General features: G+C 35.2%; 1 long non-coding RNA gene across 1 annotated transcript in view; it reads right to left on the bottom strand.

Moving 5' to 3' along the window:
* The window catches only part of LOC309656905, a 260350-nt gene that overhangs the window by 55450 nt on the left and 189884 nt on the right, over positions 1-15016 (bottom strand). The window lies entirely within an intron of this gene.

Genomic DNA, 15016 nt, shown 5'->3' with positions numbered 1-15016 from the left:
TTAAAGGGAAGATTCATTCACAGTATTGTTTTAGTGCTAGAATGATATAATAAATGTGAAAATACTTGTCAAACTGTAATAAATAAATTAAAATCTAAGATCACTATTGTTATCTTGTTGAAGATAAATTTACCATCAAGGATGTTTCTGAGGTAACTTGAACTTGATGAAGAAAATAGGTACTCTAATCACATATAAACAAATTATGTAAGAAAGGTTAAGTTAAATGAATTCTGCTAACCAAATTTGACTGCTTTACAATGAAGCCAAACATCTCCATTGACAAAATAGATATAATTTTTAAATATCAAGGCTAAAATTGGAATTGACACCTGGAAACAATGATATAATTGATATGTGATTTTTCTCATTATTTAAAACCATAATTTTGAAGAAATTCATTTTGCCAGATATGATTTAATCTAAACAGATCCCTAAAAATTCACTCATCAAATACGTTGCATCCCTCAAATATCTCCTATTTGCTACTCAAAAGATTTTAACTTAGGAGAATTTTTTCTTGAATATACAATCTCCTTTTCTACTTGAAACCTTAAGATGCACATACTAAAACTGAAGAGATGTTAGATGGTAAAACCCACACAATATTTTTTTTATAATTATCAGTCAATCCACACTTTAAGGGTAATAAATTTTGAAGATATATCTCAAAGATTTTTTCTAAGAACCAATTTTATTAAATAAAAGCACAAGGGTATTAATGTCAAGACCACATACCACTTCCATATATTAAAATGCACATTACATATGCCCGAAATTAAGATATAAATGCATGAAGTAAGCACAACCTGCCTCTAGAGTTACCACCAATTGTTAATTCCAGCAAAAGCAAGCTTATTTACTCAAATTAGTGCATTTGGGGGCTTTAATTGTTCATATTTGTGCTTAAAGCATTAGTCTTTGTGGATTTAACTGGCATAAGTCTATATTTTTATCTTCACTCAGTTGAGAAATCTAAGAAAAGTGTTGCCTAACAACCACAAATCAATAACAGAGAGGAGGCTGTGCCATCCATTTCTTGTTACGTGGTCAGCTTGACTTTGTTTCCTCTAATATCTAGCAACAGAGGCTTTGATGCAGAACAGAAAGCATCCTGACTTTGTAAACTGAGAGACTGATCCTGTGGTATCATCCTTCTCTTCCTAAGGCTGCCCATAAATTCCTATAACCCTTTATCTGAGCCACCTACTGTTAATTATTTCAATATTTCCTAAGAGCCTACTCTATACAAGATGATATACTAGACACTGAATAAGATTCAAATTTGAATAAAATACTCTCCTTGAATTCAAGTTACTGATGATGAAACAGTTGTGACACATATGCCCTGTTAAATAAAATCTGTACGGAATACTTGAATAGGCTACAAAAAAAAGAGATATAACTGTAGAGCACAGGGAACTCTTCTCAATACACTGTAATGACCCATATGAGAAAAGAATCTAAAAAAGAGTGGCTATATGTATATGTATAACCGACTCACTTTGCTGTACAGCAGAAACTAACACAACATTTTAAATCAACCATACTTCAATAAAAATTTTTTAAAAAAGAACTGCAATAAAGGCTGGACAATTTTTTAAAAAGATAAATAAATAAAGAGCACTAGGAATACAAAAAAGGAAAGATGAATTCTAAAGAAGGTAATGGGTTAAATACACTAAGAATACCACCTTCTCCACTAACCCTCCTTTTATTTTTTCCTTTATTCTTCCTATATTACCAATTCTACTCCTAATAGCAATAGCAATGCTAGATCTTTATATGCTTTATCTTGCCTAATCTTTATACTACTCTGGTGAGGTAAATAATAGTAAGGCCATTTACCAGTAATTGAACTCTCACTCATAACATTGTTATGGTACTAATTTAAGGTCACATTGCTGGTATCGGGGTCAGAATTCAAACCCAGAACTGTGTGATTCCAAAGCATGAGGTTTTAACCACCTTGCTATAATGGTGTCCACACTCACTTTGAAGAAAGAAGGGAAACTGTTTTGTAGGATCAGAAGAAAGGCATTTGACCCTGAGGGAACAAGAGGTGTCAGAAAAGACATTGAGTTGTGAGATTTCATGGTGTCACTAAAGAACAGATTATTTGAAACTGGAGTGTAGAGCACCTGGGAAAAGTAATAGGAAATGAAACGGAAAAGGATTGTGACCAGGTCATAGAGCACCTTTCCAAGGAATTAGAATTTTATTTTTAAAAATTGAGGAGTCATTATTTTTCTTCTACAGATAATAGCATTATTTTATATGCAATATAATAAGGATACTTCATTGCATGACATTTGAGAGGCGTCAAATAAATGTCTAATAAATCAAATAATGGGGATGAAGTAAAAGATCTATTAGAGGATCCTTAGGAAGACAGGAAGAAAGTTCACAAACTATGGCAGTAGAAAGAACATTAGAATCATCAGATTGGGAGTAAGGGAAACTTGGTTTAAAACTAGGTTAGCAATTAACTAACTTGGAGACAATTTTTTCCCCCAGCAAAGCTTCAGGGTTCTCATATAAACTCTAAACAATGGGGAAATTAATAATCTCTAAAGTTCCTTAGCTCTAAAATTATATGACTTTGACCTGGTAAAAAAAAAAAAGGGGGGGGGGTTTACATTTCTTTTTAAATAAAATAATTTCAAGTGTAACCATATCAGATCTTTGTTGTATACAGAAGGTGTTTGTCATGGGGACAAATGATTTCCACCAGAGAGGCTGTAATAATATCATTAATATAGATGGTAAATATGAGTGGGGAATATTTCTGTGAAAATAATGAGCTCAGATTGGGGCATATTGAGTGGCAGGGCAGATTAAAGCAGACTCATTGAAGATACCCTATGGATAGTCATACTGCAAATTAGAAACACAGGCAAATAATCCAAATTGGAAAGATGTCTAAACATATATAAAGGTTATATCTAAAGCCTCATGAGGAAGTTGATAAAATCCAGAGAAAACCCTTAGGATAGGATGAAGGAATCAGTGCACAAATAGATGCCTTAGAGAAAATGTATCAGAAGGAATTGTGAAAACAAGAAAACTGTAGAGAACCTGAGGAGTGGTAAGTGCAGGAAAAGCAGATTCAAGAATGTGCACCTTCACAGAAATAGAGAAAAAAAATAGTATTAAATATAACCTTTGTTCTACAATGTCATGTGCAGTAGAAATATAATTTAAAATGATATCCAAAAGTGATATCCAAAATATAAAGTAAAATGGTATCTAAAAAGTTAGGTTTTTTAAAGAAGGAGGTCATTATTGACCTTCAATATAGTTTCTCTTGGTGATAGGTAGGGCCTAAAGCCAAAGAATAATGAGTTAAAGAGTTTTAGGAGGAAGAACTGGACACAGTGTGAGTATCTGAAGATATCTGGAGATGTAGGGAAAAAATGAAATCTGTAAGGTCTCTTTATTGTGGAAGCCAGATCAAAGGAAGATTTTTTTAAAACTAATATGTGCTGCTCAGATATCCTACAGTGTGTGGCAAGTTAATTTACATGTATTGAGCATTCAGAGATATACATTTAACAGAACTAAATAATATTGAATTGTGCAAAAATCTGGAAATAAACTATTTTTTAAAAGACTTAAAGTATAAAAGAAGTCAAGAATAATGACTGGAGAAAGCCAAGAGGAGGGAAAAACAGGAAGGGTATCATGAATAAAATTAAAGAAAATAAATTGGGGTATAACACGGAAAAAGGAGGAAAAAATAAAATAGGAAAATACGCTAATAAATTGATGTATGCAAGAATCGGATGAGTGCAGGGGTAAGGTGAGGTCAAGGAATGCCTTCTTGGGTAGCAGGTCATTTTTTTAAAATGTAATGAACAAATTGGTGCTGAGCATGAGAATGTTGGGTGGCCATAGAAAGGTTTAGAATTTCCTAAGAAAGTTTGGGCATTTGTACACATCATGAAATTCTAATGCAATCCAACTGAAGGAGTCTTCACATATCTTGGCCCTCATCAGTTAGGCTTGTAAAACTAGGAAAATGAGAATACAAAGGGGTAACACGTGGTAGACAAATGATTAAGAAAGTCTCTTCCTCTTCATTCCTGCAAGTATAATGTGCATTCAAAGCACAGGATACTGAAGTAATTCATAGATAAATGTTGTAGCTGGGCATCCAGGAATCTAGGAGGCCAGATTGCTGGAAGAGTTATCTGCATAAGAGGGAAGCTGCTCAGAATGGAGACTGAGACAGGGTTCCTGGTTTTACTGCAGATGGATTTCTTTTTTTTTAATTGTAGGTAATTTGAACTTTAATCACTTTGTTTGTTGGAGGATTATTCTAGAAAGAGTGACCAGTGCCTATGAAGGGATGGTCCCCCTAAAGCAGAGGGAAGGGGGAGTCTTCAGATGTTCCAGGAGATTGAGGTCTATAGGTCCTCTCAGTGTTTGGGGAGATAACACTTATTCTCCAGCAATACCCCCAGGGATGTGGGAGAACATCCCCGGGTGTGATGAGAGGCACACCCACAGAAGTGGACCTTCGGAATAGGGCACCTGGTAAGGGCAAAGATCATAATATCTAAGGTTGACAGAAGCTGCAGAGCTACCTGACTTCAGGGTTCAGGGATCATATGTATTTAGATCCTGAATCTTTCCACAGTGATTAGGAGAAACTGAAACTTAGAAGTCCTGCCTCAATTTTTAGGCACCATATAGGGAAATATCACAAACATATACTTCCCTTCACCTGGGAAAAAAAAAAAATCAAACTCATTACTGTGTAGCTATAACTTGCACTGAAAATTCCCTAAAAAAGAGGAGTTTTTATGTCTCCCCATTGGAGGTTATATATGTTAAAGTTTGATATATTATAATACATGGTAATATCACTGAGAAACACAAAGTGATTTAAACTTATTAGCTTATTAATCCTTGGAAGACTACTCTATGATACAGAGGGAATAGATATTATTATTTTACCCCATGGAAAACTGAAAGGCACTACCTATCTAAAGCCAATTTTTTTAAAAAAAGCTGAAGTCTATAAATTGTAGATGGTTTTATACTGTACCTGACATAGCTCAGAAAAAAAAGAATCAAAAGAGGCAGATTCATGCTTTCCAGGCATGCCCCAGGAATGGAGGATTCTCTTTTTATGTTAATCCACTCTCTTTGGGCCAAAAGCTGACAGTGCACAGACAACAAAGGGCCCACTAGGTCTGCTGTCCAAAAATACTCACCGCAATTTGTCAGGCTTCACATTAAACATGGGTTTTTACACATCGCTGGCCTCTAAACATAAAAGATCCTGTTGGTTTCCCTAATTAAATACAGTGAGATCAAAGGTTCCCCAATGTCTATCTGACTGTCTCATGGTATTCCAGAACTGAAAGCAAATGAGAAAAGTAAGGAAAATATGTCAAAATTTCCAGAGAATGAATGAATGAATCAATGAATCAATCAATCTAGCAAGCAAGCAAGCAAACAAGCAAGCCTGGGCAGTCTATGAATGTTGCTGTTTCCTTTGCTTGTTTTTTCCTTTAATCAGATAATTGTTTTGATCTCAGAATTAGAGGAAACTGAAGTGCAAAATAGAGAGATAACAGACATCTCATTTTTGTAGAGAAGATGGCATTGCCCTATGATCCAGAAGTACTACAATGATATTTATCTAAGTAGAAAACCCCTGGAACAACGCATTTTCGTAAGTCAGTAACATTTTATAGAGGAAGATGCATTAAAATAAAATACGGCCAGACTTCGGTGACTAAAATCCTACTTTAGACTTATGAATCCATCCATAGATTATTCACAATGGAGGTACTGTTTACAGGAAATTCCAGTGTCAAAGGGATGATCTAATACTGATTCTTTGGGGGTGAGTCAATATTGATTATTCTCATTAAGGGAACAATAAGTAATAGATTTGGAAAGGAAGGATCTTCTCTTTGAGGGACACTATGTATTGGCTGAATAAGAACTTGAAAAAACTTGTTAAAGCTTTAAGACACATATGCCAGGATACACTCACCACTTCTATTTCTCTCCAAACAAACACACTTGTAAACAAAAAAATAAAAGGGTTTTGCAATTTTAAAAATACGTTTGTCTAATAGGTATCATATGTAATATCATATACATAATATGATTTTAAACACACTCAGCTATCAGATGAGTTTTTCCATGCAAACATCAACTAGAGTAACCAATATTTTAAATGACAAATGATTATCAATGAAAAGTTACCAGGGAAAAACATGAATGCCTATATACTTTACTTAGCAACAAAAATTGCTGTCTTCAATATGTTCTTTATTAAAATGTAATAAAAATCTCTCCTGAAAACCAGATGGTAGATGACATGATAAATTAAAGCCCTGCATAAGTGCGAATAGAAAAAAATAAGTTGCTGCAGACATAAATGACATTTACAATATCACATATGTTTTTTCTAATGAATATAAGATGATCTTGATATTGCAAAAGACCTTATTCCAGAAATGAAACAGGAGAAAAAAAAGGAGAAAAAAAATGAGGCAGCAACTTGCATTTCTATAGAAATTGAAAATGCTATCTATGACCTATATTCCAATTTGAGAAAGAATATTTGAATAATAATGAAACACTGACACAAACAGAAAGAATACTAATTATTTTTTAATTAGCGTTTTCCCTTATTCTTCTTTTATTCCTATTTGTCAGACATGAACTAAAAAAGAAATTTTAGTTCTAATATATTTAATACCTGCCTAAATACACCTTGACTCTTGTCAAATATGCTTCAAATTACTACATTAATACATATGTGATTATGCTACAATTTCACTTACCAGCATTATGCAAAGGCCCCAGAAAGTGCTTATGGGAGCCTATGAGGTTCTGGGTTACACAGACTTAATTTGAGATATTTCTCCACCATATACCAGCTATGTGACTATGGGCATGTTACTGAACCACTCTACTCTTCTCCTTATTTTTCTGTAATCGAGGATTTCATTAGTATGTAGTATAAAATAGCTGGGGGGTTTAAACAGGGTGATGTAAACAGCATGCAATACAATACAGTACATTAAGCCCTCAGTAAAGCATCAGTCATTATCATTATAGTTTACAGGTTATAAGTGCAGAGAGAAATATAAATGAATTACTCTAATAGCAAACGAAGCCCATTTGCTGGCTCAACTTTAAGTCTCGTTTCTTAAACCGTAACATAACCTTCTTTGGCAGACCCTCTTCAACAGTTGCTACCCATGCCTGCTGTGACAATGTTGACGGGTCTGCATACTGAACAGATCTCAGCTAACTCTGTCAACAAAATGGATAAAAATTTCAGAAATTGTTTCGTGTTAGAAATGGCCAATAAACTGCTTATTGCTTTGCAAATATTGAACCTGGGAAAATAATGCTACATCTGCTAAAAACTTATGGAGTAGCTGATGGCCCATATAAATAGATAAATATGGAGGGAATAAACAAGAATAATTGCAAGCCCTTAATAAATCTGGTCTTTATACTCTTGACAAGCTGAGAAACTGTGGTGAGATTCTGAAAAGAAAAAAAAGAACTGAGGAATAAATGATACTCTTGGATAAATTCTAGGTATAGAATAAGATTTAGGTATAAAATTTAGTTATCTTAGCAATAGATAGAGAGCCATGGAAATGAAAATATTTAAACTGAGAATCCTACATCATACGTCAAGAGATTTCATGGTAGTCTAGATCAAATATAGATTCAATTAGCCATACCTCAGTGGTAGCACATTTTCTTACCTGAATGTAGTCTATTTCAGGGTGAAAACAGAATTTCCATGTCAGTCAATACACATTGACATAAATTATAGTAATAGGAGAACCCTTAATCTGGCCTATGCAAAAATGAGAATTTGAACCCAACACTTTTGCAAAATGACGTATAGTTACACTTTAGTTGGTGCTTAATGAATTAGTCTGGAAATTAATATCACATGGTGTGTTTAGTAGACAGTTAAGTTTTTTCCTAGTTGAACACCACTTATGTCTCATATTTAAAGACACACAAAAAACTGATTTATATGTTTGTATGGATGACATAGCAGTTAAGGTCCAAGCAAGAAACAGATGGTCGTCAAAGTATTTAAGTGACGTGAGCTTCAGTGGAGGGACTCCACAGAGAGAAGATGAAGTTAAGGACACCAAGGAGAGATAAACACCCAGGAATTAGTAACAACAGGAAGCCAGTATCACCCTGAGTGAAAGAGGCAAGGAGAAGGTGCAGTGTTTATGAGAGCCTAGCCAGAGCTAGATCTGTGGAAGACGGATAGCCAACAGGAGCCGCCACTGTCAGAACGGTGATTAAACACCCACACCAGTCTTTCCTCATAGCTTTCTTCTTCTTCAAGTGCCTCCCATTGGCTGAATCCAACATAAAACCAGAAGACAAGGAAATCTAAAGAGGTTCAAACTCCCAGGGCACAGAACACAGCAGAGAAGAACTGAGGATAAATAAGTGTATCTGGCAGTGAGAAAGAGGATAAAAAGCACATATGAATAAAATGTGATTGGACTGCAAGCTTAACTTTTAAAGTGCCTGTTAGTGATACTATAGAAGAGATAAAACTTTTCTTTATGGTAACTGTTTCGCTATATGCATGAAATTGTTTCATCCACCACATTTCAGCTTTAAGTATTTTTTAATTCATACAAATGCATGCAATAAAATGCAATTACAGCTCAATTAAAATTTCAGTGCAATTAAAGCACATTGAAAATAAATGGTACAAAACAAATCTTTGCTGTTGTTTTTGTTTGCATTTACTGGGATTTTGGTGCTTTTAAGTACCAATCTGTTATTAGAAATATATAAATTTGCTATGTAGTTTACCCAATAAGTAAATCATAACTCACTTATTATATTACTGCATTTAAATTGTGCATGAAAATCTGGGATTTGAAACGACAAAAGGCAGGTTAAAAATAAACATTTGTACATTCTAGCTGAAGGGTATATGCACTGGAGATTTGATAGCTTTTTTTTTTAAAATGGCAAAAATTGAGGGAACCGAAGAACTCTCAAAATGTTCAAAGATGGTTTGGACATTGAAATCAGTAAATGAATGTAAAAATACTGATACTGAATAAAAAATATCTGCTTTCATTGTCAATAGAAATAACAAATGCTACATGCCCATTTGTCTAGGTTACATTGGGTTAGAATCAGGGCAGCCTACTAAGGAATAAATAAATATTTCCTTGATTCCTATTATATTAAGGAATTCAAAGCATCAGGTTTAAATGATGTTAGCACACAAAGACGTCTTAAAATTCCCATCTCTAGTACGCTTATAGTTTCAATGAGGAGATGAAACTTTAGGACATAAATATTCTGTATACACACACACACACAATGAGATAACATAAGAGTTGGATAAAGAATCATAAATTAAATGGTGAATAATCAGGAAACAATTTTTTTTAAGTGGCATTTGCATTGAAACTCTACAGATATATAATAATGAGCTAGAAAGAAGACATTCAAATATTGGAAAATGGGGTAAAAATAAACTTAGCTGAAGTAACTATATACATATGCACATACACATCATTTAAGCGGCACTGAAAAAACATATCTTTCTGGAATTGGGATTTTAAAGGAAAGTAGTATATAGTATGTACAGATAATGTGGCAAAAACTGGATAAGTCTAATTGTGAGTAACCTTACAATGGCAATCATTCCAAAGGCATAATCTGGAATTTATACCACAGGCAATGGGGAGGCATTGAAGTTATTCCTGTAGAGGAAGTGTCTGATGAAAGAGTTTTAGGATGAACTGAACCAGTTAGAGAAAAGAAGCAGGGAATAATACATTCCCAGAGGGATATGGGAGACAAAGGTAAAAATTAATGGTAATGAAAAAAAGGGGGAAGATATCAGAAATATTTAGAAGAGATAAGGTAGACTTACTCTTTGTTTAGAACCAGACAACAGTGAAGGATGGGGAGTTAAATATGACTCCAAGATCTCAAGCCATGAGGATCAGAATAATGTCAGCCTCGGGAAAATCAGGATGCACAGAGTGCCATAAACAGGGAGTGCTGGTGCCCTCAGGCCAAATGCAGCTGCAGCAGGAGCTTACTCAGAGCAGCTTTGGAGAGGAAACTGCTGCTTCTGGACTTGTTCAAAAATCTTCAGACTGTGCGGTGACCCCAGGGAAATTTTTTTATCTTCCTGTATTTGGTAGTCCCAACCTGATGCTCTAGGGCAGTCATAGAGAGGTTTTAGCCTCAGATTAAGGAAGTGTTCCTTAGAATTATGTTCAAGCTTATATCCTATTACAAATATTCTGGGTGTGCTAAGATTCTCAGGGTTCTGAGAAGCAGGACAGACATAGTGATGGTGGTAGTGGTGGTGGTGGATGAGAGAGGAGGATGGACATCTCACCTTTCTCACAACTATTTACAAACTAAACCTGAGTTGAAGATTTAAATTTTCCCTACTTTACCAGAATTTTTTCCAAAATTCTAACTTCTGAGAATAAATATTTTGATCCTCTTAAACTGATTTATAGCAAAATACTAAATCTAATGTAAAAATTTTCAACAGGGGCATCAATTAATGTGAACCAAAAAAGATTAAAAAAATACTTAAAATTTGCTTGTTGTATGACTTCAGAGGATAAGTATCACTAAAAAATTGCAAGGTAACATATATAACACAGAAGGAATCAAAGACATTAATCCACTAAGAAAAGGCACTGCAGTGTAGTTTCAGATGCTGAATCAGGAACTTTTTTTCCCTGTAGTTGTTCTTATGGTGTTAATATTTTTTATTGTAAACTTAAGGAAGGCATCACATATCTCTGGATCCCAGACTCCTCACAGACTGTTCTAGGGACAACATGGAAAAAAGAATATGAACTTCTTTGAAGAATGTAAAACCATATACAGTACAATCATGATCCTCTCTACAGAGAGTATTGGTAGCTCTTCCAGTCAATGAATACTGGTAATACACTTAACAAAATTCAATCAGTGTTCAGTGAGGAAATCAGAGCTCAGGCTTCATAGTTTGAAAGTGGGTACTTAATATGCAGAAGTAGTTGCTAAAATCTTGAACGAGCTGAAAGGCCAAAATGGACAGTATGAGGCAAACCAGAGATTATTAAAATGGCTCTGCCTGATATATGCAACTCTTTGGGATTAGAGGTGTGCAAAGAAGAGTTGGTATTACAGAGCCTGGGATCTGGGACTATGAAGTGGTTGATTGGTTAGGAGGAAGGATTAAGAGAAAGGGGCTTTTTGTCGCAAGTCAAAACACCTGAGGAGATGCAGCCACTGCGGGAGATGCTGCCTGAAGCAGAGAAGTTGGAGAGAAACGTCCGGACTTCTTTATTCTTCCTGCCAGTGCCTCCTATTGGTGGAGACTGTATAGAAGCTTATTGACAAGGAAGCTCTAGAAAAGTAGATTGCAAGGATCAGCACACTACAAAACAGGGCAAACACAGAGGGGTGAGGATTGGACCTGAGAGCAAATTATCAGCAAAGATAGAAAAAAAAAAATAGAATTAAATTTTAAACAGAAATTATCTGGTCTACTTAAGGAACAAAAGCCTAAAATCAGTAAAATTATACTAACCTGCCTTGATTAAGTAGATTAAGGGCCTTGACCATGACCAAGGCTTGTCAATGCAACTTCCATACATAATTGAAACTCTTATCCTTAGTTCAGGCAATAATTCTCTTATCTAGAAGAGTTTAATAATCTCAAATCCCTCCAGCGTATCATTCACACTATATCACTAGGTGAGTGATGATTCAAGTTTAAATATAATCATATCAAAGATCTAATTAAACTCTTTAAATTCACTTACCATTATGTTGACTGTAGGATTATGACCAAAATACTTAGCAAGTCGTTCCACAGGGTCCACAATTCCACCTTGCCTACTTCCATGACCTGTCTTACACTGATCTGGACTCTAATTTTTTTTTTTTAAATAAATTTATTTATTTATTTATTTTTGGCTGTGTTGGGTCTTCGTTGTTGCTCATGGGCTTTCTCTAGTTGCGGCGAGCGGGGGCTACTCTTTGTTGTGGTGCACAGGCTTCTCATTGAGGTGGCTTCTCCCGTTGCGGAGCATGGGCTCTAGGCGTGAAGGCTTCAGTAGTTGTGGCGCGCGGGCCTACTTGCTCCACGGCATGTGGGATCTTCCCGGACCAGGGCTCAAACCTGTGCCCCCTTTATTGGCAGGCGGATTCTTAACCACTGCGTCACCAGGGAAGCCCTGGACTCTAAAGCACCAGCTGCACCAAATTATTTACATTTCCAGAAAGTACCATTGTTATGTCTCACCTCTGAGCCTATTCTCACAGATCCCATACTGGAATATCCTTATCACCTTGTCCAACTGGCTAACCATATTCATATTTTAATACTTAGTTCATGTGTTAGATTCTCTATGAAGTCTTTTCTGAAACCATCTTGCTAAGCAAACGTGATCGTCACTGTTTTGTGTCACCGCTGGTCCCTGTAATTCTTCAATAACAATTGTAACAGTAGTTGTAGGATGCACCATCAGATGTTAAAATTGAAGTTTTAAATTTTTCTTTACTTTAGGAAAGCAGAAGCTTAACAATTTTTAAAGGAAACCCCTTTAGAAGATTGATAAAATCACTTTAGACTTTCTAAAGTTAGTTTCCAACAGAAGAGTAATGTAGGATCACAGATTTAAGGGTAACCTCCCTGGATGATGAAACACTAATCCAGATTTCAAGGAAAGAGGATTGCCAGGGAGATCAGGAGGGCATGACTACCAGGATTTACAGATGTTGAACATTATTAAATTCTGAAACAATATTCTTGGGGCAAGCTAGCCTTCTAACTGATACCTCTAAACGAAAATTCTTTCATCTGTACTGTGGTTTTGGAAGACCAACCATGGTCATGGCAGAAGGTTACAATGAGATGAGCTATATTCTCACTGAAGAACCACTGCAACATTGGCTAAAAATGTTAACCAGTGAGAAGTCACTATGACACTAACACAATATCTTCCGTCTCTATGTGCAGGACTTCAGCAGCCGTGGCAGCAAGAATCAATGGCAGAGGTGGGCAATTTAGACCCTAATTGACCTTCTGCTTTGTTATAGTTGCCGAACTGAGTCCCTAATTTTTAGGCTCTGTAAGCCAAATTCAAGAGGAATTACAGTAAGCGCAAGTGGGGTACCAAGATATAGTATTGCCTACCAATAGGACGATTATAGATTTGAGCAAGTAAATAGAAAATTAAATAAATTTGCTCATAGTTTTTATGCTGAAGCTCCTACTGCTAAAATGTATACTACTTAAAGATTGTTTAATCATGATGCATTGTTTACATGGCTACCCCATCTTCTCAACTATAATTTTTTTTGAGAATAAGACATAGATTAGTGTCTCAAATGTCCTCCCCTTATTTGGAATCTATTAGAGAATAAGTAAAATTGTTATTAAAAAAGAAATTGTCAATAAATAAATGAATCATTTCACTGATCACATTTTTGTGAGATGAAGGCAAATTCAAAGAGGACAATTATACTAAATTTTTGTTTACATATATTGTTGAAAAAAGAGAAAAATCAAAACATAAGTAAAGTGAATTATAAGTAGGTTCAGGGACAAATTATAAGGGAAGAGAGTTGAATTACATAATGGAAAGTAGCGAACTATAGTTTTAGTTAATTTTACTCATAACATGCTAATAAACAGTTGATAACAGGTAATTAACTTCTCTGGACTATAGAGTCAAGGTACATCACCCATTATCTGAATCATTCATTTTCTAATACCATTTAAATGTAAGATTATTAAATTTATGTATGGTAAATTTTATAGAACTGTTATCTCTGGATATTTATGAACTTGCAACATCACCTCAGTTTTACATGACTGAAGTCAAAGACTAAATAAGAAATACTATAAAAGAAGAGATAAAGGATACTGTTAAGTTTCTTTGAAATATCCTGGATAATTTTGGTATCCATAAACAAGACTTCTCGTCAAACTTTCTAAATAACAAATTGCTAAAATAGAGGAACTGTAATAAAAGGCAGAGAGAAACAAGTGATGATAAAAGGGGAAAGCTTGAATAAAATAGTCTATTTAAGAACATGATCTGTTCTGAAGCCAGGGAACTGTACATATTTTCAATAGAACAAAGGGTCGGTTAATGAGAGCTAGTAAGAGATGAGGTGGGAAAAGTAATGTAACCCAAGAGCCACTTGTGTGAGAAGCTCAGGTCCTCCAGCGTGTTAGAATAGTTTGTCTTTAGGATTTAAATAAAACTGCTAGTGCAAATGTAAAAGAAAACTTGTTTTTTCCTCTGCATTTCTCTAGGGATTCAAAGAGAACTTACGTTTCTCATGCTCACTTCTGACTCTAGTTTTCTGCTTCTACTTACTTTTTAATTTCTGCAAGTTCTATTCTTTTCCAAATTGCCCTTTTTGGGGGGCACATGCCAATCACTTACCTAAGAATGAAAATGTAGGAAGCCTTTATTGAAGCACTGCAGTAACAGGATGAATATATTGTGGAAAAGCATAAGAAAGGTCTTAAAATTAGATATTAGTAATCCTTGCTAGTAATAGTGAATACTTACTGAAACAAAATGAACCAGGAATTCAGTGGCTCAAGTAAAAGAGAACTTTATTTCAATCCCACATACTAGTACAGAGATGAGTAGAACGGGACTAGTGTCGTAGTGCTATTATGTTCAAAGGGTGGATTTTAGTGCCCATCATTTTCCAATCCGTAGGAGGGGGAAGGAGAAAGCCCAGGGCAAGCGGGTGTCTTTTTTACACAGACAAACCATAAGCTGAATACTTCTTGTCAAAACTCACTGTTCTCCCATTAGTGTCCTGGTGACATCTAGCTGCAAGAAAGGCTGGGAAATGTAGCTATTACTATGGCAGCCAGGTGCCTAGCTAAAATTTAGGTTGTTCTATTTCTAATAGAAGGAATGCACTGGTCTCTCTTACACCCTGTTACATGAAAAATAACTAGCTTCTTGGTATTTTG

Source organism: Balaenoptera physalus, assembly GCF_965194825.1.
Source record: "Balaenoptera physalus genome assembly, chromosome: 3".
In the NCBI taxonomy this organism is placed as follows: domain Eukaryota; kingdom Metazoa; phylum Chordata; class Mammalia; order Artiodactyla; family Balaenopteridae; genus Balaenoptera; species Balaenoptera physalus.
This window is presented reverse-complemented; position numbering and strand designations above follow the sequence as displayed.